Consider the following 26447-nt stretch of genomic DNA (forward strand, 5'->3'; position numbering starts at 1 on the left):
ATACCCAAGTCATTGGAAAGGAATTTTAAGAAGGTAGGAGCCAATTTAGCCCCAGGACTGGTGCTAAAGTGTGTGTGCTACTTGAAACAGCAAGAATAGTTAAGTGTGTGACAGACTTCTAAGGAACCTGGATATAATCTCAAACCCCACACTATAAACCACCAGTCTCTGTAGACTGTGGTTAACCCTCCCCAAAAATAATAACATTGGTGACCTTACTCTTCCTTTCCTTGGAATAATGCCCTCATATTTGGGTACATTTTATTTTGTTTATTTCCTTGTTAAAATTGAGCGTAAAAAATTCATTTGATAAATAAAACATCCTTGGCTGCTCCATCTAATTTCTACTGATTTAGATTAGGCCACTCCTAAAAGTGACCTCAAAGGGGAATGCCAAACTTGAATCATCTCGATATTGGCAGCTTTGGTAGCGTCAGCTTAACAGACAGCCTCGTCCTTCCTCACTGAGAAATGGAATTCGCTTTCAACTTGTTTCCTTGCCTTTATAAAACCTTTCGTTTTTCATGTGGACAGTTTGTCAATTTGCTTACTGGAGTTTATAAAATTCACTCACTGTGCAATTTATGAATTCACTCACTGGATAATTTGGGAGTTTTTTTACTGGTCAGTTTATGAATTAACTATCAGAACAGTTTATAAATTCCCTTAAGAGACAGTTTATCAACACTTTTCCTAAATCTAATCCTTTTCTAATTCACTCTCAGAACAGTTTATAAATTCCCTCAATTACAAGACAGTTTATTAACTCTTTTAAGATTAAATCCAATACTTTTTGCCTTGTTTCTCTTTTCTATTTCATTTGGGAATTAGAATTCTTAAGAATATGTGCACCTAAATGTGTCCAACTGGCATTAGCATAAATAAGAAAAACATTAAAATACCAACAAATTTGAGTAAAAATGCAATTCTGATACTCACTTGTTATAATTCACCTCAATCCACGGCTCCTCTTTAATCTGCCAGAGCAAAAACCCGTAGCTCTTTTCCTTGGCCTTGCGGCTTCGTTCCGTCTCGGGCTTTTCAAACCTCACCGTGACTTTTTTGACCTTGTCCTCTTCGTCAGAATCTGGAAGAAAATTTTGATCAGCGACATATTCACATGATAACCGATCGTTTAGTTTTCCACGAGTGATATTCCGAACAGCTACAGAATTCATAAAATAATTACTGGAAGCTCCTCAACTTGCAAACATTCGGAGATACTGTACAAACTCAAACCCACCTGAAATCGTAAACCTCAAATAATGTATCAAAAGTTCATATTAAAATACTGTAAAATAATATTATATAATGCAATGTAGTAAGGAAGCTGACATTTGTAATAAGAAACATGTTTATTTGTTGACTTTGCAGCTGAAAATATAGGCATGTGAGTCAGGTGAAGACTACACTATTGTTGTTATTATTATCATTACTTGCTAAGCTACAACCCTAGTTTGAAAAGCAAGATGCTATAAGCCCAGGGGCTCCAACAGGCCAAAACTTTACAAAATTCGTCTAGCAAACAGCTTCTTTGAACTTGATATGTTTGAAAGTTGACGACTTTCCGTAAATACCGAAGTTTTTCTAGCATTCAAATTGGAGCAAAGAAAATACTACTCACACAAGAAAAAAAGATTTAATACTAAATACACACAGCTAAAACATTAAAAAAATTATCCACACTCGGAAGCAGAAACACACAAGTCTGGAGTACTTGCTTGGATCACACCCCAATGCAGGTAAGAATAACATGTTCTCATTTATAAAGGATTATACTGTATTAGATACACTGAGTTTGCTTTCATGTGGCTTCATCTCTGTCTTAGACTGGACCTAAAGAACGGATCACTTCAACCTGCCTCTTTATAAACCGGTTAACTGTCTTGTAATTATCCACTTTTGCTATGGTAAGCAGCTCTTCTAGGGAACTCCAAAATCAAATAACTGTTCTCTAGTCTAGGCTGGTGCCATAGCCTCTGTACCATGGTCTTCCATTGTCTTGGGTTTGAGTTCTCTTGCTTGAGGGGCCCCTGGCTTATGGCATCCTTTTCCAACTAGGGCTGTAGCCTAGCAAGTAATAATAATAATAATAATAATAATAATAATAATAATAATAATAATAATAATAATACTGTAATAATAATAACAATGCCATGTACCAAGAGGTACGTGAAGACAGAAGTTCCCTGCCAAACACAACGAACAATAATTTAGATTTATAAAGTTATGGCAAAACCGAACAACTATTCATATTTATGTTGATACCACTAACCTATCATGTCCCCTTAACCAAAGTGAGGAGCAGAGAAGTAAATCATATTATTCTATCTTATTTCTCTTCCTTTTGTTTTTCCAAGTTTTTGTAGTTTATATATACAGTATATATATGAAATAATCTTTTAAATGTTGTTACAGTTTTTGGAATATTTTAATCTGTTCATTATTTGGGCTTATAGCATCCTGCTTCTCAAACTAGGGTTGTAGCTTAGCTAATGATAATAATAATAATTAGTTATTGGTTTTTGCCCGGAAGCCTTGTCTTCTCTTGTCTCTTAGTAAATGGCAGGTGACAAGTTGAGCCATGACTTGGGACGACAGCGAGAGGGAAAGTTTTATAAATCTTTATCGAGGTCATTATGTTGGTACTAAAAATATTTCCAACAGTAAAAACTTACCCTCTTCTCCGGTCGAGTCCTTCCTCTCCTTTTTCCCGCGTTTGTCGGCCTGGTCGAGATAGGAGAGGGACGGCCGCAGGGCAAACACCGACGCTAAGGGGGTTAAGTGGAGACCGGAATCACGGACTACGCCTACTGCATAACGACTGACGTCACTCAGCGCCTTAGTCGACGTCAGCACCAGTTTGTCCATTACGTTGCTTTATGAGAAAAGTAATGCGCTGTATCAGTGGAAATAACATAATTAATATACCAAGCATATTAAATAGTATAAGATTAACCCAGCCTAAACTTGGTGCCGGACCCATGCCCGGATAAATGGGGAGGGTTAGCGGCAGGAAAGGCATCTGGTCATGAAAAATTAGCCAAAACCAATATGGCCAATGGAGATAGTGAACATCAACCCCACATAAAAGTTGGAAAAGATGCAAAGAAGAACAAGTAAATAGTATAAGATTAAGATACAAATAATAAAAAATATGAGAATAAAAGTAGGATAATGGCGAAGAGATAAAATCTTGGGACATGGTATTAACTCGAGGCTTTTGACAAGCTCACCTTTCTTCACTGAAGATTACCTTCTTCATGAAACCAGAAAGTAATGTGAGAATAACACAGATCAAAAGTCTAAAAATTTCTTAAAAGTATATAAATTTTAGAAAAAAAGCTTAACAATAAATAATTTACAAATAATAAATTCCTCATTATAATACCTTTTCACTTTTAAATTATTTCCTCTATTTCAGTAAAATACTGAAATTTCCTGGGAGTATATTACTGCCAAAAATTTCAATCCTTTACTTTTGTCACTGTCCCTTGCCCCTGCCATTCATGAGCGGCCTTTAAACCTTTAAAGGTACATAGCAAAGCTTGGTCACTGATCATGCATGTATATGGCCAGTCTATATGGCATTGTCATTATCCCTTGCCTCTACGATTCATGAGCAGCCTTTAAACTCCGTTGTTCTCAAGTAAATCATGATATATCAAGAACAAGTAGAAAGTGCAATCCAGAGATTTTAGACCGCTAATGAAGGTCGTCAATATATGTTGACCGTGAATAAATCTACCGTACTGTACTTAAGTCAAGAGACCTAGCTTTCCCTTTTCCATATATTGACCGTGAATAAGTCTACAGTATAATATAATAACGAGAATCGCAATACTGTACAAAATGGGTTCTCCTGGATCATAATACCTATCCACTATTAAAATTTGGTGAAGATCCAGCAACAAGCCTTGATGTAATCCTATTAACAAACAAACTAACAGATAATTAAATAAACATGACAAATTCGTAGATAATTTGTATTTTTCCTAACTATACAAACCTTAACTATTTACATAGGGTAATTACTTTGGCGTAGCTGAATGACGAGCCATTAAGTTTTAACGAGGGTTTCCTACCCCGCCGCTAGTTAGTAGGGGGTAGGGAGGGGTAGCTAGCTACCCCCCATCCCCTTACACACCAGTGAAAGGCTCACTTTACTTAGAGGTAGGACTTATCTTGGGGGACAGGGCTGGCGGGCAAATACAGTATGTGTAAATAGCTAAGGTTTGTATAGTTAGGAAAAATACAAATTATCTACGAATTTGTCATTTGTTCCGTAACTGAAATACAAACCACGCTATTTCCATGGGGTGACTCAACCCTTAGGAAGGGTGGTAAGTACCCTGCCATACTGGCTTTGGCTTGCCCGAACTCATGGGGTAAGGGGGTCCCTGCTCCTCGCTGGTAGTTGTGAGACTGCAGCGGCCTACGTAAGCTGTGTGTGAAAGTGAGCAGTGACTCGTCCTAGAAAGTTGACCTGGAGTTCTTCAGATGGAAATCTGGGCTAGGACTCTCCCAATACCACCTTGTCAGGGTATGGGGACATGACAGTATTACAACTTAATACTAGGAACACTAATGAAGCATGGTTTACCTGCAGAGGTTTGAGGTCAGCTGTGCAAATGACCCAGGATGCTGTTTTCTCCAAGGGAGGAGAGGATGAAGAAAAGAAAAGGGCCAGACAGATCTTTTCATTCATAGAGACTAAAACCGGGTAACAATACCCCCAACCTTCTGCTACTTGTCCAATAAGGAGCCTGAGGTTAGACCAGCTGTTGTGCAGCCACCACGGGGCCGATAGAAAACGTATCGAGCCTCCTGTGTGTCACGTCTTGCAGGTAGTGGGCCGTAAAGGTGATATGATGCTTCCACACCCCAGCTTACAGGACCTGCGTCACTGAACAGTTCTTCTTGAAGGCCAGGGACGTAGCCACGCCCCTGACGTCATGCGCTCTAGGGCGACGTGACGGAGGAGGGTCAGGATTCAAGGCCAGATGTATTACCTTGCGGATCCAGGCCGAGATGGTATTCCTGGTGACCTTCCTCTTTGTCTTCCCGGTGCTCACGAACAAAGCTCGCACCTGGGGGCGAACTGCAGCTGTTCTTTTAAGATACAGTACAACCTCAGACTCCTGACTGGGCACAGTAGGAGATGGTCTGGGTCATCTGTTACAGAAGGGAGACTCGAAACCTGGAAGGAGTCGAACCTTGGGTCCGGCACTCCAGGGTTCAGTGTCTTGGGAACAAACTCAGGGACGAAGCTGAACGTTACCTCCCCCCATCCCCTTAAATGGGCGACGTCGTACGAGAGACCATGAAGCTCACTGACTCTCTTGGCCGAGGCCAAAGCTAGCAGGAACACCGTCTTCCAGGTAAGGTGGCGATCAGAAGTCTGGCGTAATGGTTCGTAGGGAGGACTCTTAAGAGACCTGAGAACTCGAACCACGTTCCAAGGAGGAGGTCTCACTTCCGACTGAGGGCAGGTCAGCTCGTAACTCCGTATGAGGAGAGAGAGTTCCAGCGAGGAGGAAATGTCCATTCCTTTAAGCCTGAAGGCAAGACTTAAGGCTGAGCGATAGCCTTTCACTGCCGAGACTGAAAGGCGCATTTCCTCCCGCAGATAATCGAGGAACTCCGCTATTGCTGGTAAAGTAGCATCGAGGGGAGAGATACCCCTTCCACGGCACCAACCACAGAAAACTCGCCACTTCGCCTGGTAGACTCCTGCGGATGACTTGCGCAGGTGGCCAGACATCCTGTTGCAGCGAAGCTACAGCTTTGTGGTAGATGTTGGAGTGTGGTTGTTTGAGTAGCTCGCGACATGGAGGGAGCTCCCTCGGGATCTCCGTGAGGAGTTGCAGAAGGTCCGGGAACCACTCTGCATGACGCCATAGCGGAGCTATCAAGGTCATTGAGAGATTGACCGATGTTCTGGTCTTGTTGAGTAGCCTCCTCATCAGACAGCACGGGGGAAAGGCGTACACATCGACGCTGTCCCACCGTTGTTGGAAGGCATCCTGCCAGAGAGCCTTGGGGTCCGGGACTGGGGAGCAGTACAGCGGAAGCTTGGTGTTCAGCGCCGTAGCAAACAGATCCACCGTCGGGGAACCCCACAAAGTCAGGACTTTGTTGGCTATCTGAGTATCCAAAGACCACTCGGTACTCACTATCTGCGTCGCTCTGCTCAGACTGTCGGCGAGCACATTCCTTTTGCCCGGAATGAAGCGAGCCGCTAGTGAAATCGAGTGGACTTCGGAACATCTCAGAATCTCTGCTGCAAGATGGGACAGCTGTTCCGAAAAGGTACTTCCCTGCTTGTTGATATAAGCCACCACTGTGGTGTTGTCGCTCATCACCACTACAGAGTGGCCTGCCAGGACTTGGTGGAACTTCTGAAGTGCCAGGAACACGGCCTTCATTTCTAGCAGGTTTATATGAAGGTACTTTTCTGATTCTGACTACAGGCCTGAGATCCGGTGGCTCAGAACGTGGGCCCCCCACCCTTTGTTTGATGCGTCCGAAAACAGCATCAAATCCGGGTAAGGGACGAGAAGATCCACTCCCTCTCGCAGATTCTTGTCTGCCACCCACCAACTGAGGTCCGCCCGTTCCGCAGGTCCCATAGGGATCAAGGCGTCCGGTGAGTCGTTTTCTTGGCTCCACCGAGACTTGAGATCTCATCCTGAGGCGACTGTTGGGAACGAGGCGAGTCAGGGAGGAGAGGTGGCCGAGGAGACGAAGCCACAACTGGGCTGGGAGTTCTTCTCGATTGAGGAAAGGTTTCACAACCTTCCTCAGCCTTGCTATCTTTTCGTTTGATGGGAAGGCTTTGTGGAGATTGGTGTCTATGACCATGCCTAGATATACCAGTTTCTGAGAGGGCTGCAGGGAGGACTTCTCGAGATTTATTACGATCCCTAGATCCTGGCAAACTTCGAGGAGTCTGTCTCGGTGGCGAAGAAGGGTTGCCTCCGAGTCTGCTAGGATCAGCCAGTCGTCCAGATAACGAAGGAGACGGATGCCGATCCTGTGGGCCCATGAAGAGATGATGGTGAATACTCTGGTGAACACCTGAGGAGCTGTAGAGAGACCGAAACACAGCACCTTGAATTGGTAGATATTGTTGTCTAGGCAAAATCTCAGGTACTTCCTTGAAGACGGATGAATTGGGATCTGGAAGTACGCGTCCTTCAGGTCCAGCGTGCACATGAAGTCTAGTGGTCTCACCGCAAGTCTGACCGTGTCTGCCGTCTCCATGCTGAACGGAGTCTGCTTGACAAACCCGTTCAGGGTCTAGAGGTCGATGACTGGTCTCCAGCCTCCAGACGCCTTTCTCACAAGAAAGAGTCGACTGTAGAAGCCTGGGGACCCGTCTACAACCTCCTGGAGAGCGTCCTTCTCCAACATGGTCAGGACTTCGGCCCGGAGGGCCTGCCCCTTTGCCGATCCCATGGCAAAGGAGCTCAACGACACTGGATTCGCTGTCAAAGGAGGTAGAGAGGCTGTGAACGGGATGCGATAACCTAGGGAGATCACGGAGATCGTCCAGGCATCCACCCCGAGTTGCTGCCACCTTGTCGCGCAACTCTGTAGGCATCCCCCCACTGGTGGACATACAGGGGAATTGTCAACCCTAGCGCTTCCGGCCTCGGCTGGTACCTCTAGGGTTTTTGCCTCCCCTGGAGGACTTCTTGCCCCTTCTGCCCTTGGCAGGAAAGGGCTTAGACACCTTGGGCTTCGCCGTTGTCGTCTTCTTTGTGTCCTTAGCCGGACAGGGCTGCTGGACTGCCAGAGGTTTGTAGGGCCTCGATGTCAGGGCCTTATGGATGAGGGAATCCTGGTTGGATTTCCTCCACCTCTCAGCAGTGAGCTCCATGTCCTTGGGCTCAAACAGGCTCTTACCGAGCACGGAAGAGTGTCTGAGCCTGCTAGCACTGCACTGGGGACCTTATGGTGGAACCTCTCGGCCACAGCGTCCCGGCGCTTGGCCCACAAGCTCGAGACTTGGTGGGCCAGAAACTCAATGGTCCGTGTGCCCGAGAGAAGAAAGGTTTCCAGCGCTTTCCTGGTGCTTTCCTTGGAGAGATCCTCGGACCGCACCAGGATGCCCAGAGACCCTAGCCAGATGTCGAGCCACGAAGTTGCCTGCATGACACACTTGGTGACCTTCTCCTGGCTTAGGATCTCAGAGGCTGAGAAGGACACGTGCCGGTTGGAGTCTCTCTCAAGAGGGACTCCCCCTGTGAGCCCTTCCACGGAGTGGTGTAAGGGAAGACCCAGACAAGACTCCTCGAGGATCTCGAAATATCTCCTCTGGTGGACTCGAGGAGGAGGGAGGAGCTTGTTACCGGCACTTGATCTGCTGGAGGAGGCAAGCTCAGAGAGCTGACCCTCGACCTTGTCCCTGGCACTCTTCATCCCGTGAGACCAGGGCAAAGCTGCACTGGCCCAAGGGGGTTTCTGGGCGCCGTACACCCGGTCCAGGACCGTGTCCTTCCCTTCACGAGGCGGGACTTCAGGATCTGGGATCCCGTTAAGGCTCCTCATGAGGGTCAGGACTTGCCAGAATGCGTGTTCTGACTCCTGGTGCTCTCCTCCCGGAGGACTGGCAGCGAAGTCTCCCGTCCCCAGTGGCTCTTCCTGGGGGAACACGTGGATAACCTCGAAGGCTCTAGACGGTTCCTGCCTGATCCTCGCCGACGATTTGGGAATCGTCTTAGAGTCCTTAGGTTCCCTCCTGGGAGGGATGAAGGACTCAAGTAGCGAAGGGGGCAGGCTCTTCTCCACCTCTGGACGAGAAGACCTCTCAGGGAGAGGCGGAGCCTCCCCCATTGGTGCGATGGGGGAGTGGTCCGGCTCATCCAACTCTCCTGAGGAGGGGTAATACTCCTCCGCAGGGGAGGGAGAGAAGGTCTGGGGTGGAGAAGGAGCCTTGCGCAAGGCTCTGTGCGGAAACAGAATAGGCCTCGGAGGAGGATCCACGGGAGACTCCTCTCTTCCTCTTCAGGGGGGAGGAGGCTGCCACTGGATCGTGGCCCAAATCAGAGAGGGAGGGCTTAATAGCCCGCACAAGGGCTGCCGACTGACAGTCGCGCTGTCAGACACCCCTTCTGGAGGGAAGGGGATCGAGGGATGCCTAGGAGGAGTCGACAAACGAGGGTTCGCCTGCAGGGCTGGAAGAGAAGAGTCCCTAGACCTGTCCGGGAAGCGCCCCTCCTCCGGCGAGCGTGCTGGTCTGCGCTTGCGGGGAGGGGACCGCGACGATGAAGAATCCGCCTGGCGGCGCTCGCGTTGGGGCTCGTACACCGGGCCCTGGTCAGGGTCGCACGTGAACAGCTGGCGCGAAACTGGAATCTCGCGCCCTCGCGCGATGGTGCGCAGGCGGGGACTCAGGAGCGATGGCACGATGGCGCGCTGGCGATAGCGTGGGCGCGTGGCCGCAAAACCGGGAGCGTGGTCGCGAGATCGCGTAAGCGATGGCGAGGGCGTGTGGCGATCAGGAGCCAGCGCAGGAGGCGGACGAACGCGCGGGCGCGCAGCGACCTGGTGCGGCCCCGAAGGGCGTGAGATAACGGGGGCGCCTGAGCGCGTGTCCGGAAGAACCGGTCGAGGGCGCGTTAGCGCTGGAGCAGGGTCGCGAGCGACCTGGATGGAGCGTTGGCGCGGAGGTTGGCGCTGGTCGGATAAGACCGGCATGCTCGCCTGCGGGCTCGTTGGCCGCGCTGGTGATCGTGGGCGCGCATCAGGATGCGGGCGCACCGGAGTGCTTTGTTGCGGCGGCCACGCAGGGCGCGCCGTTGGATAAGGGCGCTCTGGTGTATGCTGAATGGCAGCCTTAGTCGCCTTGAATACAGGAACTGGGCGCGTCACCGGAGTGTCGCTTGCGGTTGCATATGCAAGCCCGCGCGGTCTGGAGGGAGAGCCCAGAGGCGACCGTGAGCGCCCGTGCGCTAACTTGGTGCCTCCTGGGCGACGTGCTGAGATGTTGTAGCGCGTTGGCGCTGGAGCTAGAACCGCGCGTGGGCGCGTATTGCTCGTCTCCCCAGACGGGTGCGATGAATCCGTAGGAACCTGTGGGCGCCTGTGCGCCAACTTAAGTTCCTCCGGGCGCGACGAATCCGAAGGAACCTGTGCGCCAACTTAGGTTCCCCTTGGACCGCGCGCGGTTGAGGGCGTGTGTGCGCAGGTGGCCGCTGGGGCACCGGTGGACGCGTATGCGCAGGTGAGCGCAGGAGTGCCGTATCAGGAATTGCTGTTGGACGCGTTAGCGCAGGTGGCCGCTGGGGCATCGGTGAGCGCGTATGCGCAGGTGAGCGCTGTAGCGCCGTATCAGGAACTGGGCGCATATACGCAGGTGAGCGCTGGTGCGTTATATCAGGAACTCGTGGGTGAGCAGGGGGACCCTGGCGCGTAACAGGAACGGAGGCGCGAACGCCTGAGGGTGAGCGCCGAAGCGCTAAGTCAGGAACAGCAGCGTCGGCAGCAGGTGAGCGCTCAGGCGGTGCCTGGCGCTTGAGAGCAAGAGGCGCAGTTTCGCGCTCAAGCCCTTTCAGCCCCGAAGGGCCCAGAGAATGCGCAGTGGCAGTATCAGGTGGCGTGTCATGCACATCAGGAACTCTGGAAGTAGAGGGTCTGGGTGACAGGTCACCATGTCCCGAAGGACGACCATCCTCCGAAGGGGATCGCGAACGATCCCCGGAGAGGTCTAGGTTGGTAGCTGGCAGGACTGGAGAACGGCGAGTCATCTCCTCCGCAGAGGACTGTGGCGACGACGAGCCGAAGAGGCGCCTCTTAACCCCCTTGTAAGGGGAAGGAAGGCCTCTACGGTGAAGGGGAGGTCAAGTCTTCCGCCTTATACGCCCACGAGGGGCCGTGAGATCAGCAAGCTGATCCCATGAGGGGCCGTGGGATCAGCAAGCTGACCATCGGTGGGCCTCCGATAAGGAGTCTCTGTTAGTGAACTCCCCCGAGAGGGAGAATCACCGGCAGGAGAGACCTTGGGACTTAGCTCCTCCCTCGAAGGATGTTCGGAGGGGGAGTCTAAGCCTTCAGCTACCTCAGCCACAGGAACGGGCGTTTGGCTAGACCCACGGGATGTTTCCGTCACCACAACGTCAACCACAGACAGAGGATCTATCTCCGCTGAAGTTGGCGATTGTTTGACGGCCGCACCCAGTTTGATCATGTCAAACAGAGCTTCCTAGGAGGGCGAACCCTGTAGCCCCAAGGAAGCCCAAAGCTGCAAAAAAACATTACTAGACACAAATTCCTCCTCCGGGGGAGGAGGGGCAGCTGCCTCGCTATAGGAGGCAACTACCTCTCCCTCACCCCGGGATCGGTTAACAGCAATGCAGTCTACACTACCACTCGCCAGCCTCTCGGGAGAGGCCGCTCGAGTGGGAGCTTCGGAGGAGGAAAGGGCGACGGAAGAAGAGTTCTTGTAATTTTCTCTCTTCCGAGAAACCTCTGAAGAAGAAATATGACAAATTCGAAGATAATTTGTATTTTTCCTAACCATACAAACCTTAGCTATTTACATAGGGTTTACCTTTTAGCGCAGCTGAAATGATGAACCAATAGTTTTAACGAGGGTTAATTACCCCCGTGCTAGTTAGCGGGGGGGTGGGGAGGGTAGCTTGCTACCCCTTCCCCCTCAACACACCGGTGACTTGCTTCACTTCACTTAGAGGTAGGACTTGACTTGGGGGTCAGGGATGGCGGGCACATATGTGTAAATAGCTAAGGTTTGTATGGTTAGGAAAAATACAAATTATCTTCGAATTTGTCATTTGTTCCGTAACCGAAATACAAACCACGCTATTTACATAGGGTGACTTACCCCTTAGGAAGGGTGGAAAGTCCCCAGCCTTACTGACTTCGGCTTGCCCGGGGGCTCGTTCCCTCAGTGAGCAGCACTAGAGAGAGGGAGCCCCTGTACCTCACAAGTTCCTAGCATCGCTAGGAACGAGTGGCCTACATAAGCAGTGTGAGGAGGAGAGTGTGACTCGTCCTATGAAGTTGACCTTGAGACCTTCAGATAGGAATTCTAGGATAGGACGTTCCCAATACCACCTCATCAGGGTATGAGAGACGCAACAGTATTAAGCTTAATACTAGGAGCACAAAGAAGCATGGGTTACCTGCAGAGGTCGAGGTCAGCTATGCGAGGACCAGGATGCTGCTTCCCCAAGAGAGGGGAGAATGAAGAAAGAAGTAAGGGTCAGACATACTCTTTCATTCACGCAGACTAAGACCGGGTAACAACGCCCTCAACCTACTGCTACTTGTCCAAAAAGGAGCCTGAGGTTAGACCAGCTGTTGTGCAGTCACCACAGGGCCGATAGAAAACGTATCAAGGCTCCTGTGGGTCACGTCTTGCAGGTAGTGGGCTGTGAAGGTCGTTTGACGCTTCCAGACCCCAGCTTGAAGTACCTGCGCCACAGAGAAGTTTCTCTTGAAGGCCAGGGATGTAGCAATACACCTGACATCGTGGGCCCGAGGGCGACGTGACGGAGGAGGGTCTGGATTCAAGGCATGGTGGATAACCCTTCGAATCCAAGCTGAGATAGTGTTCCTGGTGACCCTCCTATTAGTCCTGCCTGTGCTCACAAACAAAGCTCGCACATGAGGACGGACTGCAGCCGTTCTCTTCAAGTAGTGCCTCAGACACCTCACTGGAAATAGTAGCAGCTGGTCTGGGTCGCTTGTTACAGAAAGGAGACTCGCGATCCTGAAAGAGTCGAAGCGAGGATCCGGCACTCCAGGATTCTGAGTCTTGGCAACAAACTCATGGACGAACCTGAACGTTACCTCCCCCCATCCCCTTGAATGGGCGATGTCGTACGAGACACCATGAAGTTCACTAACCCGCTTGGCCGAAGCCAAGGCGAGTAGGAAAGCCGTCTTCCAAGACAGGTGGCAATCGGAGGCCTGGCGTAATGGCTCGAAGGGAGGTCTCTTAAGAGACCTGAGGACTCGAACCACGTTCCAAGGAGGGGGTCTCACTTCCAACTGGGGGCAGGTAAGCTCATAGCTACGTATGAGTAAAGAGAGTTCCAGCGATGAAGAAATAACCACACCCTTCAATCTGAAGGCTAAGCTTAAGGCTGAGCGATAGCCTTTCACTGCCGAGACAGAAAGGCGCATTTCTTCTCGCAGATACACGAGGAAGTCCGCTATTGCTGGAATAGTGGCATCGAGTGGAGAGATACAGTACCCCTTCCACGACACCAACCACAAAAGACTCTCCACTTTGCTTGGTAGACTCCCTCAGAGGACCTTCGCAGGTGCCGAGACATTCTCTCCGCAACCTGTTGCGAAAAGCCTCTCTCCGCGAGGAGACGCTGGATAGTCTCCAGGCGTGAAGCCGAAGCGAGGCTACGGCCCTGTGAGGGACGCCGGAGTTGGGTTGTCTGAGAAGCTCGTGTCGTGGAGGAAGCTCCCTCGGGAGTTCCGTCAGGAGCTGCAGAAGGTTCGGAAACCATTCCGCGTGATGCTATAGCGGAGCTACCAGAGTCATCGAACAGTTGACCGATAGTCTGGTCCTGTTGAGCACCCTTCTCATCAGACAGAACGGTGGGAAGGCGTACACGTCGATGTTGTCCCACCGTTGCTGGAAAGCATCTTGCCAGAGTGCCTTGGGGTCCGGGACTGGGGAGCAGTACAGGGGTAGCTTGAAGTTCAAGGCTGTCGCGAACAAGTCCACAGTCGGGGAGCCCCACAAAGTCAGGACTTTGTTGACTATCTGAGGATCCAAAGACCACTCGGTACTCACTATCTGCGAAGCCCTGCTCAGACTGTCGGCGAGCACATTCCTCTTGTCAGGAATGAAGCGAGCTGATAGTGTTATCGAGTGGGTTTCGGTCCACCTCAGAGTCTCTACTGCAAGATGGAATAGCTGTTGCGAAAAAGTGCCTCCCTGCTTGTTGATATAAGCCACTACCGTGGTGTTGTCGCTCATCACCACCACGGAGTGACCCGCCAGGGACCGTTGGAACTGCTGAAGAGCCAGAAAGACGGCCTTCAATTCTAGCAGGTTGATGTGTAGGCACTTTTCTAATTCTGACCAAAGGCCTGAGGCCCTCTGGTTCAGAACGTGCGCCCCCCACCCTTCTTTTGACGCGTCCGAAAACAGAGTCAATTCCGGGGGGGAGGACGAGAAGACTCACTCCCTTCTGTAGGTTCTCGTCGACCAGCCACCAACGCAAGTCCGTCTGTTCCAGAGACCCCATTGGGATCAGAATGTCCGGGGAATCGGATCCTTGATTCCACCGGGACTTGAGCCGCCATTGAAGGGATCTCATCCTGAGGCGGCTGTTTGGAACCAGACGGGCCAGGGAGGATAGGTGACCTAAGAGACGCAACCACGATTAGGCGGGGAGTTCTTTTCGCCTGAGGAAGGGTTCCGCCACCCTCCTCAGTCTTGCTATCCGGTCGTCTGATGGAAAGGCTTTGTGGAGATTGGTGTCTATTAGCATGCCTAGATAAACCAGTCGTTGGGACGGCTGCAGAGAGGACTTCTCGAGGTTTACCACGATCCCCAGACCCTGGCAAAGATCCAGAAGCCTGTCTCGGTGCCGAAGAAGGGTCGACTCCGAGTCTGCTAGGATCAACCAATCGTCCAGATAACGAAGGAGACGAATGCCGTTCCTGTGCGCCCAAGATGAAATCAGGGTGAACACTCTGGTGAACACCTGAGGAGCTGTGGAGAGACCGAAACACAGCACCTTGAACTGGTAGATCTTGTTGTCGAGGCAAAATCTCAGGTACTTCCTGGAAGACGGATGGATTGGGATCTGGAAGTACGCGTCCTTTAGATCCAGTGTGCACATGAAGTCTTGTGGTCTCACCGCAAGTCTGACCGTGTCTGCTGTCTCCATGCTGAACCGGGTTTGCTTGACAAACCTGTTCAGAGCTGAGAGGTCGATGGTGGGTCTCCAGCCTCCAGTAGCCTTCTCTACAAGAAAGAGTCGACTGAAGAAGCCTGGGGAGCCGTCCACGACCTCCTGGAGAGCACCCTTCTCGAGCATGGTCTCGACTTCGGCCTGAAGGGCCAGCCCCTTTGCCGATCCTGTGGCATAGGAGCTCAACGACACTGGATTCGCTGTCAGGGGAGGTTGAGATGTTGTGAACGGGACGCGATAGCCTTGGCAGATCACTGAGACCGTCCAAGCATCGGCCCCGTGTTGCTGCCACCTGCGGACGCAACGCTGAAGACATCCCCCCACATGTGGACACGCAGGGGGACTGCCACCCCTTGGCTTGCGGCCGCGGCTGCCACTCCTAGGAGTCTTGCCTCCCCTGGAGGACTTACCGCCCCTCTTGACCTTGGCTGGAAAGGGCTGGGGCTTAGACACCACCTTCTTAACTGCCGGTGCCTGTTTGGGAGCCTTACGAGGCTGTTGCTGCTGTTGTGGCGGGGCTGGAGGCTTATAGGGCCGAGTTGTAAGGGCCCTATGGAGGAGGGAGTCTGTGCTGGATTTCCTCCACCTCTCAGCCATTCGCTCCATGTCTTGAGGCTCAAACAGGTTCTCCCCCAGAAGGGAAGCATGTCGGAGCCTACGGCGGAGACCTTCGGATGGAATCTCTCGGACACAGCATCGCGACGCTTCAACACCGAGTTGGCCCACAGGGTGGTAACCTGGTGCACCAAAAACTCGATGGAGCGGGTGCCCGAGAGCAAGAAGGTCTCCAGGGCCTTCCTATTGGTCTCCTTGGACAAGTCCTCCGATCGCAATAGGATGCCCAGAGATCCTAGCCAGAAGTCCAGCCACGAAGTGGCCTGCATGGCACACTTAGCGACCTTCTCGTGGCTAAGGATCTCTGCCGCCGAGAACGACACCTGCCGGGCAGAGAGCTTCTCAAGGGGAACTCCCTTCGCCAGCTCCTCCACAGAGTGATGGAGAGGAAGAGCGAGGTTGTGCTCACCCAGGATCTCGAAATACCTCCTCTGCTGAAGACGAGGAGGAGGGATGAGCTTGTTCCCGGCAGTGGAACAACTGGAGGAGGCAAGAAGTGCGAGCTGAGCGTTGGCCCTAGCTCTGGCACTCTTCAGACCCCGAGACCAGTGCAGAGCCGCACTGGTCTTAGGGGCCTTCCGAACGTCAAACACTTCATCCAAGATCATGTCTTTGCCTTATCAGGCTTAGGACCTGCCAGAAGGCATGTTCGGATTCTTGCTATTTTTCTCCCTGCGGGCTGGCAGCTAAGTCTCCTGCCCCAGGGATCTCTTCCTGGGGTGACACGTGGACATTCCCCCGGGTAGTCGTGGGTTCCTGACGAATCCTTGCAGAGGATTTAGGGACGGTCTTGGAGTCCTTGGATTCCCTCCTGGGAGGGATACAGGATCCCAACAACGAGGTTTGAGGGGCCCCTTCCTCACGAGACGATTCTCCTGCATGAAGCGAAGTCTCCCCCCCTGGTGCCGAGGGGAAGACTACCGCCCCACTGGACTCACCTGAGGACGGAAAGGCCTCGTCCACGGGAGAAGGAGAAAGCACTCGTGCAGGAGAAGGGACCTTCGCGACCGACCTCTTGGGAACCAACTTCGCCCTGGGGGAAGTCACCACCAAGTCCACTCCTCTCTTTCTCTTCAGCGTAGGAGAGACAGCCGTTGGTTTGTTACCCTGGTCGGCGAGTGCTGGTTTCATAACCCTCACTAACGCCCGTGCCAGGGGACCAAACCAAGTCTGTTGCTCCAAGGACACAGAGTCCGAAATCCTCGCTAAAGGGAAAGGGATCGGGCGATCCTTTGGAGTGGACACCACGGTACCTGCCTGAAAAGAAGGTGGGGAAGTATGATGTACTAACCTCTCCTCGTCCTGCACTACCAACCTGTGTTTGGGTGGAGGCGATCCCGAGCGTCGTCTAGGAACACGCGTTCCTGCTGCTACCACCGGCTGCGGAATTCGCCGCGAACGATGGTCGCGCGAGGGAGAATGGTCGCGCGGGAGCGCGGGCGAGCGGGCGAGCGATCGCGCAGGTGGATGATCACGCGGGCGCGCAGGCGAGCGGTCGCGCGGGCGTGCAGGCGAGCGGTCGCGCAGGCGAGTGGGCGCGAGGGTGGGCAGGTGAATGAACGCGTGTCCGAGGCGGCGAACGCAAGCGTTGGCGCGACGGCGAGGAAACGCGCTGCCGCGTGGGTGAGGAAGACCGCTGGCGATGTAAATCCACAGGCGATCGATGATGAGCTGGTGAGCGCTGACGCGCAGGTTGGCGATGGCGCGTTGTGGCATGGCGACGCGTTGGCGAGCGATGGCGAGCAGCATGCGCAGGTGAGGGATCGCGCGATGGCGAGCAGCATGCGCAGGTGAGCGATGGCGAGCTAGTAGCTGGCGAACCATGTTCTTTCAGAAGCGTTGGAGAACGCTGTAACACACGCGGGCGGTCCGGAGATCGCCGAGAGACAGGTGATCGCTGACGCGTAGAACGCTATTGAATAGGCGATACTAAAATCGTCTGTGCGCGCTGACGAGCAGGTGAACGCTGGCGCGTAGGCGATCGTTGATGCGTGGGAGAACGCTGGTAAATAGGCGATACTAAAACCGCCTGTGCGCGCTGGCGAGCAGGTGATCGCTGGCGCGTAGGTGATCGCTGGCGAGCAGGAGATCGCTGGCGAGCAGAAGGTCGACGCGTGTCCTGTGAAAGGACAGGTGGCGCGGCGCGTTCATGAGCAGGAACTGGAAGATCACTGGCGCGTTGGCGAACATGTGCTTTTGACACACGCGCAGAACGATGTTGCGTAGCCACAGGATCAGACAGATGGTGAGCAGGAAGCTCAGCAGGAACTGTAGGATGGTCAGAGACCGTAGGGCGATGGTCCTCAAATGAGCGCTGACGCTCAGAAGAGAGCTGACGAGCAGGAGAGGGCTGGCGAGGAGGGCGAACATCAGGAGAGCGCCGCCGAGCAGGTGAGCGTCGGCGAGCAGGAGATCGCCGACGAGCAGGAGAGCGCTGACGATCAGGAGAGCGCTGACTATCAGGAGAGCGCTGGCGAGCAGGAGAGCGCTGACGAGCAGGAGAGCGCCTGTGCGCTAGCACTGCTCGTGGAAGGGAAGGATCCCTTAGCCCCGAAGGGACCGTTGCCTGTCGGGTGACGAGTTCTCCAGAAGGCGAAGATCTGGCAGGAGTTGGTGAACGCTCTGCAGAGGTCCAAGGAAGACGGAGCTGTAGGTTGAGGCTGACGAGGAGAGTCCCCCTCAGAGGAAGAAGACCCAAAAAGACGCCTCTCAACCCCCTTGTAAGGGGAAGGGAGGCCCTTGCGGCGTAGCGGACAGTGAGCCTTACAGCGGAGGCGGCCTCGGGGGAGATCGTCGGGACCATCGGTCCTCCGAAGGGGAGTCTCCGTCAAAGCACTTCCCTCAGAAGGAAGCTGAGCAGCAGCAGAGACCGAAGGACTCACTTCCCCCTTCGAAGGATGTACGGAAGGGGGAGGAGAGCCTTTAGCACCATCATCCGCAACAGCACCTGCGGAGGATTGCCCAGCCACGTCGGAGGCCTCTGTCACCACGACGTCGACAATAGACAGAGGGTCTACCTCTGCTACCGCCGGCGACTGCTTAACAGCGGCCCCCAACGAGACAAGGTCAATAAAGGCGACCCTGGAGGGCAAGCCCTTAAGCCCCAGGGACGACCAAATCTGCAAAAGATCATCATTGGTTAAGGCATTATCAATAACCTCCCCTGGAGGAGGAGGGGGAACCGCCTCGCTAAGGGAGGCGACGCCCCCTCCCCCCACCCAAGGTCGGGAAACAAAACTAGGGCCTGCGCTACCACTCGGCCGACTCTCCTTAGGAGGCGGACGAGGGGGAGCTTCGGAGGAGGGTTGGGCGGCGGAAGAAGAGTCCCGAGAACCTTCCTCCTTCAAGGCTAACCCCGAAGGAGAACAGTCTCTCCTGGACTTCTTCTTACGCCGACGGCCAAACCTCTCCCACTGGGAAGCAGACCACTCCCTGCACTCACGGCACATGTTCTCCTAGTCACACCGTCGGCCCCGACATTGAGGGCAAAGAGTGTGCGGGTCCGTAGTTACGTCCGAGATGAAAGTCCAACAAGGACGACCGGCAACGCCAGGGCATGTACGCATTGTAAAGAAATAATAATGAAGGTCAACTTCCAACCAACACACACGCTGTAAAGAAAAAGCAGAAAATTAAAGGCTGTCACGAGGACGATGAGCAGACACGTCTGATCACCGCCGAGCCAAAAGTGAAGTGAAGCAAGTCACCGGTGTGTGGAGGGGGGAGGGGTAGCAAGCTACCCTTTTCCACCCCCCCGCTAACTAGCGCGGGGGTAATCAACCCTCGTTAAAACTATTGGCTCGTCATTTCAGCTGCGCTAAAAGGTAAACCCTATATAAATAGCGTGGTTTGTATTTCGGTTACGGAACAAATCCCTTTTAGCCTTCTTCTTGCATCACCGGGCAACCCTCTCCCACTGGGAGGTAGACCACTCCCTACACTCAATACATACGTTACACCTATCACACCGTTGGCCCCTACACTGAGGGCATAAGGAGTGAGGATCAGTATCCAAGGCCGATATAAAAGTACCACAAGGGCGGCCAGAAAGTTCAGGGCACGTACGCATGAGGAGAAATAGAGGCCAACTTCACACACACTGAAAAGAGAAAGCAAACAAATTATGGCACTCAAAAACGGAGAGCGCAGACACGTCTGACGTCTCTCCAAGCCAAAAGTAAAGTGAGCCTTTCACCGGTGTGTGTGAGAGGGGGGGGGGGTAGCTAGTTACCCCTCCCTACCCCCCCTCTAACTAGCGGCAGGGTAGGAAACCCTCGTTAAAACTTTAAGGCTCGTCATTCAGCTACGCCGAAGTAATTACCCCATGTAAATAGCGTGGTTTGTATTTCAGTTACAGAACAAATGGGTAATATAAAAACATTAATTTCCATTACTCAACAAACGGAAGTAATAAAAACATCTACTTTCCATCAACCAACAAACCTTTTATAAAAATCATCTTCGGAATCTCGCTTGTCCCGGAACGCTCCGTCCACATTCAGGGCAATCTGCTCCCCCCTGCTTTTGTCGTACGTAGGTCCCCTTGTGCGCAGACCCATCTCCATCTCTATTTGTCCGCTCTTCGGCCGTATCTTTGTCTGTCATGTTAGAATTGATCGAGACTCAAAGTTATTTGAAAATACAATGGAACATCTGTATATGAGTTTAATCCATTCTGAGATTAAGCCTGCACCCCAAAATGCTCGTAAGCAAAGACTACTTTCCCCGTGAGAAATAAAAGGGAATCAGTCAATGTTTCATGCTATAGTAATCACAACTCCCTCTTCTTCCGTAAATGATTAAAGTGGAATAAGATCTACTGTACCAACCTTAAGAATAGTGGACTCGTCATAATTGTGAGAATGCGGTCGAACGGGGAACTGTAAAACGTTCAATTGTTGTGCGAGTGTTTTTGCCAAGTACACCGGAATCTGTAAATAGAAGAAACTCTTAGCAAGAAAAGAGACATTTACACTTGAATGTGTGAATATAAAAAGTCTTTGGTGTTAAGTAATTCCTTGGCTATTTCGGGCGTTACATTTTAAGTGGTAGCTGGAAAACCATGAAGTCGATACAGAAATCTAATATATAATTTTTCCATTATTTTTATCTTCATAAATTTAAGCTTTTATGTCTAAAAACTATCTTTAATATAAAGATAATTAGAATATGAAAAATATCAATATCATCTGCCCTCAGAAACCCATGACACTGTATACACTAAAGAGTCTATGATAAAGATTTATAAATCCTCAATGTACTGGAGAAGAGATACGTGAACTGGGATATGGCGGGGAATTACTTAATTTCATAAACCTCTTACACAGCGGGACTTACTCACACTCCTATCAAATTGAAACACAAAATTTAGAACATATCTAATCATTACAAACCTCCTACAATATGTGACCCACTCAATCTAGTCATGATGTCTACAATATATTTCATAACTACCAGAGACCTTACAAGCTGGGGCAAACAAAGGTCACATAAAATATGGAGTTTGTAAGGGCGTTCACATTTCATAAATGCAAACCTCTTGGAGAGAGATTGTATTCAACCCTAAAAGCACAGTACAGTAGTAAACCTCTTTCTCAAAGTGTAGAGAAGATATAATTCACACAAAGAGAACTACAATCATGTGGGGAGCGAGTTCTTCCTTTCAACTTGAGACCCCTGGGCTTATAGCATTCTGCTTTTCCAACTAGGGTTGTAGCTTAGCAAGTAATAGCAATAATAATAATAATAATAATATTGACGCTTTGACGAGCTTAAACCAGCATGCATATGTATATAAAAAAGGGATTTTGACGAAGGAAAAATCTATTTCTGGGCGAGGAACCTGTGACGCCCAGTATAAATACTGCTAAATATACCAGAGAAAAACGTTGCATGGAATGCCAGGAATATACCCAGCTCGCTCACCCCTAAAGGTTGTCAGTATTAAAACTGGGGCGAGTGATACCACTACCAGAGGTCACTTTCTAACTAGACTTCTCCCTCCTCAAAATCCCCCATTACTACGAGGTGTCGTTCACTACAGCTACTGCCCCCCCCCCACCACCCCCACCTATCCTTCTCCCATCATTCCTACTAGCACCCCAAGCTTGGGCCAGCCTTGGGTGAGGAAAAAGGAGGGGGGGTGCACTGGGCGACACAGGTTCCTCGCCCAGAAATAGATTTTTCCTTTGTCAAAATCCCTTTTCTGGGCTCAACCTGTGTCGCTCCGTGAAATATTAACAGAGAATTGGTCCCATAAGCTTGGAAATACACAAAAAGTTAAGGAACTGAATTAAAAATAAAGTAATTCAATTAAGAGTGTTTTACTAAACTCTTTAATATACCAATCTCTTAATACACCCGTTAAAATAGGGGGAAAAGGGAAGGCAGGTGCCGCCCTGCTCCTTATTAGGAGACAAGGCACTAAGAGGGAAAATATATATGAAGATAGGACCCTATTAATATGGTTGTGTTAAATCTGGAGGAACCACGTTATCTTTTTAATCCTTCAAAATTCATGCGACGAAAATAATTGACTGGTGTTGCTACAGCCCGGATATCTTGGCCATGTGGTACAGATTCCGGCTTGGTTCTTTTAATGAAATAAAGAGTCTATTGTCTGATTCCTTTCAGGGAAATGGTTCCTCCATCCTTTCTAATAAACAAAGGTCCTGAAGGTCTATCTAAATAGTTTTCCAGAGTGATAACTAGGCACAGAGATAGATCCTGTGGAAGTGGGATTGATTGATTGATTGATTGATTTAAAGTTTTCAGGCATCCTGACATCTGAGGTCATTGACGCTGGCGTGGAAGTGGGACAATCTTCCACGGGGACCATCTATTCTGTGGATCCTCATTCTTTTCTAGGAATTTTGTATCTAGAGAGAATAAAATTCCAACAGAAGAAAGAAAATCAATATGATTTGGTTCTCTAGATAATGCTCAGAGTTTAGATATTCTGGCTCCTGAGGCTAAACTTATAAAAAATAACGTCTTCCTAAGAAGCGCTGTGTAATTGCAGAGTCAACATCAGAGTCAGAATCTAGATCAAGGGCATCATCTAAAACCCATGAAACTGCGTGAGGGCGAGTTACTGGTTTTAGTCTAGTACAGGCTCACGGAATAGACGAAAATTACGAATCTGTAAGATTAAAATTGAACCAGATCTGAAATATTTTCTTTAAAGCAGATTTAATCATAGTAATAGCATTATTGGCTACACCTCCATCCAAGAAAGTTCTGAAAAAGGTAACTGCCAGATTCGTAGTCAGCGTCCGAACCTCTGAGTCTTCCAGAATTGGCTAACTTTTTTACATCAGAATTATATTGCCTAAGGGTAGAATCTCATATACCTGACACTGGGGACAATGGGTTAAAAGGGTCAATCTCAGCATGTCTTTGTGCTGCAAATCTCAGATAGTCCATAAAGTGAAGGCACACTGAATCCGTTAGGAAGCAGACACACTGTGAGATAGAACCATCCGTCTTAACTTGGTTCGGGAATCCGCCGAGGTCGGAGTCCTAGTTCCACTAAGATAGGGAACCAGTTGCATTGGGCCAATTGAGGGCTATAAGGGCAATACGACCTTTGAAAGTCCTGAGCATGTCCAGGACTTTCATTAGCATGTTTAAAGGTGGAATCAGGTAAATCCTCCGTCAGTTGTTCCAATCTATGGACATGTCGTTTGTGACATAGGCCAGAGGGTCCAGGTTGGGGGCCACATGACATTGTGGCTTGTGGTTGGATTCCGTGGCAAATAGGTCTACTTGGAGACCCGGAACCTGTTGGCATGTCCAATTAAGATGACAAATTCGAAGATAATTTGTATTTTTCCTAACCATACAAACCTTAGCTATTTACATTGGGTTTACCTTTTAGCGCAGCTGAAATGACGAGCCAATAGTTTTAACGAGGGTTAATTACCCCCGCGCTAGTTAGCGGGGGGTAGGGGAAGGGTAGCTTGCTACCCCTCCCCCCCCCACACACCGGTGACTTGCTTCACTTCACTTAGAGGTAGGACTTGACTTGGGGGTCAGGGATGGCAGGCACATATGTGTAAATAGCTAAGGTTTGTATGGTTAGGAAAAATACAAATTATCTTCGAATTTGACATTTGTTCTGTAACCGAAATACAAACCACGCTATTTACATTGGGTGACTTACCCCTTAGAAAGGGTGGAAAGTCCCCAGCCTTACTGACTTCGGCTTGCCCGGGGGCTCAATCCCTCAGTGAGCAGCACTAGAGAAAAGGAGCCCCTTTACCTCACAAGTGGCCTACATAAGCAGTGTGTGGAGGAGAGTGTGACTCGTCCTATGAAGTTGACCTTGAGACCTTCAGATAAGAATTCTAGGATAGGACGTTCCCAATACCACCTCGTCAGGTCATGGGAGACGCAACAGTATTAAGCTTAATACTAGGAGCACAAAGAAGCATGGGTTACCTGCAGAGGTCGAGGTCAGCTATGCGAGGACCAGGATGCTGCTTCCCCAAGAGAGGGGAGAATGAAGAAAGTAAGGGTCAGACATACTCTTCCATTTACGCAGACTAAAACCGGGTAACAACGCCCTCAACCTACTGCTACTTGTCCAAAAAGGAGCCTGAGGTTAGACCAGCTGTTGTGCAGCCACCACAGGGCCGATAGAAAACGTATCGAGGCTCCTGTGGGTCACGTCTTGCAGGTAGTGGGCTGTGAAGGTCGTCTGACGCCTCCAGACCCCAGCTTGAAGTACCTGCGTCACAGAGAAGTTTCTCTTGAAGGCCAGGGATGTAGCAATACCCTTGACATCGTGGGCCCGAGGGCGACGTGACGGAGGAGGGTCCGGATTCAAGGCATGGTGGATAACCCTTTGAATCCAAGCTGAGATGGTGTTCCTGGTGACCCTCCTCTTAGTCCTGCCTGTGCTCACAAATAAAGCTCGCACTTGAGGACAGACTGCAGCCGTTCTCTTCAAGTAGTGCCTCAGACACCTCACTGGACATAGTAGCAGCTGGTCTGGGTCGCTTGTTACAGAACGGAGACTCGCGATCCTGAAAGAGTCGAAGCGAGGATCCGGCACTCCAGGATTCTGAGTCTTGGCAACAAACTCAGGGACGAACCTGAACGTTACCTCACCCCATCCCCTTGAATGGGCGATGTCGTACGAGAGACCATGAAATTCACTAACCCGCTTGGCCGAAGCCAAAGCAAGTAGGAAAGCCGTCTTCCAAGACAGGTAGCGATCGGAGGCCTGGCGTAATGGTTCGAAGGGAGGTCTCTTAAGAGACCTGAGGACTCGAACCACGTTCCAAGGAGGAGGTCTCACTTCCGACTGGGGGCAGGTAAGCTCATAGCTACGTACAGTGAACCCTCGTTTATCGCGGTAGATAGGTTCCAGACCCGGCCACGATAGGTGAAAATCCGCGAAGTAGTGACATCATATTTACCTATTTATTTAACATGTATATTCGGACTTTTAAAACCTTCCCTTGTACATAGTACTGTTAACAAACTACCCTTTAATGTACAGAACACTTAATGCATGTACTACAGCACCCTAAACTAAAACAGGCACAAATATTAAAGGCGATTTTATATCATGCGTTTCCTAAACACCTAAAAAGCATGATAAAAAATGGTACCAATGTTTTGTTTACGTTCATCTCTGATCATAATGAAGAAACAAACTCATTTAGTGTACACATATATGTATAGGTTAGTTTTTGCATCGATTATATTGATTATACAGTATGTTGATTTTGTTATTACCAATGTTTTACTTAATTTTTCTTAGGACTTCCAAATGAAATGTTTTTCTTTAAGACGCCGCCTGAAACGACGGCGTCATAAAGTAGTGTACGCTCAGTAAACAACCACGCTCAGAACAAACAAGGCATTTAACGCGCATGATGAAAGTGATAAATAATGATACAGTACAATATTTACAGTAAAAGCATTTACAAAATATGTTACCTTACAAATATAATTTACCGTATCTATATAAAATCATACAGTACTGTACAGTACATATTGTACGTAGCAAAGCAGGAAAACAATTTACGAGAGAGAGAGAGAGAGAGAGAGAGAGAGAGAGAGAGAGAGAGAGAGAGAGAGAGAGAGAGAGATTGTTTTACGTACGTACTGTAAATGTAAATTTTAAACAAAAAAAATCAATTTACGAGAGAGAGAGAGAGAGAGAGAGAGAGAGAGAGAGAGAGAGAGAGAGAGAGAGAGAAAGAGAGAGAGAGAGAGAGAGAGATTGTTTTACGTACGTAAATGTAAATTTTAAACAAAAGAAATATGATAGGTTACAACATGTAGACTTTTAAAACCTTCCCTTTAACTTGATGCATACAGTACTAAACTATAAAACAGGCACAAATATTAAAATGTTAGAATATCAAAGTAAAAAATAAAGATTGTTACTGTACTCACCACGAAAGAAATTCAAGAAAAACTTGAATGATGATGGCGATGAATTTGCTGCACAGTAGAAATGATGATGATGATGCTGATGATGTCTTCTACTGTGCAGCCAATGATGTATTTTACGTCTCTTCAGACGGAGGTGTCTTTTCCTGGGACACCTCTTCAACTTCAATTTCTTCCGTAGGCGTAGTAGCAGGAGGAACTGGCTCTTTTTTGCGAGGCTGGAAGAACATTGTGATCGGAAGTTGTTGCCGCTGCTTCTTTTTTCGATCTAAGAGCATCCTGTAGGGAGTCACGATGTCATCGACCTTGTTGGAGAATTGCATAGACCAAACCATATCCTCGTCCCACTCTTGCAACATTTCTTTCACCTCCTTTATATGGTTGCAGACCTTGGCAAGCCGTTCTAGTGTTAAGCCCGTTTCTTCGACATTTTCTTGGGTCTCTTCCTGGGTTTCACTCTCTTCTTCGCTTGCCGATTTCGTCAGGTCTTCGAGGTCTGCGTCAGTTAGG

The 26447-nt window shown here is 49.9% G+C and overlaps 1 pseudogene; it reads right to left on the reverse strand.

Moving 5' to 3' along the window:
• LOC137626436 (DNA-directed RNA polymerase III subunit RPC5-like) overlaps window positions 1–26447 on the reverse strand; it is a 153536-nt pseudogene that overhangs the window by 52799 nt on the left and 74290 nt on the right.

This window comes from Palaemon carinicauda, chromosome 34, assembly GCF_036898095.1.
Source record: "Palaemon carinicauda isolate YSFRI2023 chromosome 34, ASM3689809v2, whole genome shotgun sequence".
Lineage (NCBI taxonomy): Eukaryota > Metazoa > Arthropoda > Malacostraca > Decapoda > Palaemonidae > Palaemon > Palaemon carinicauda.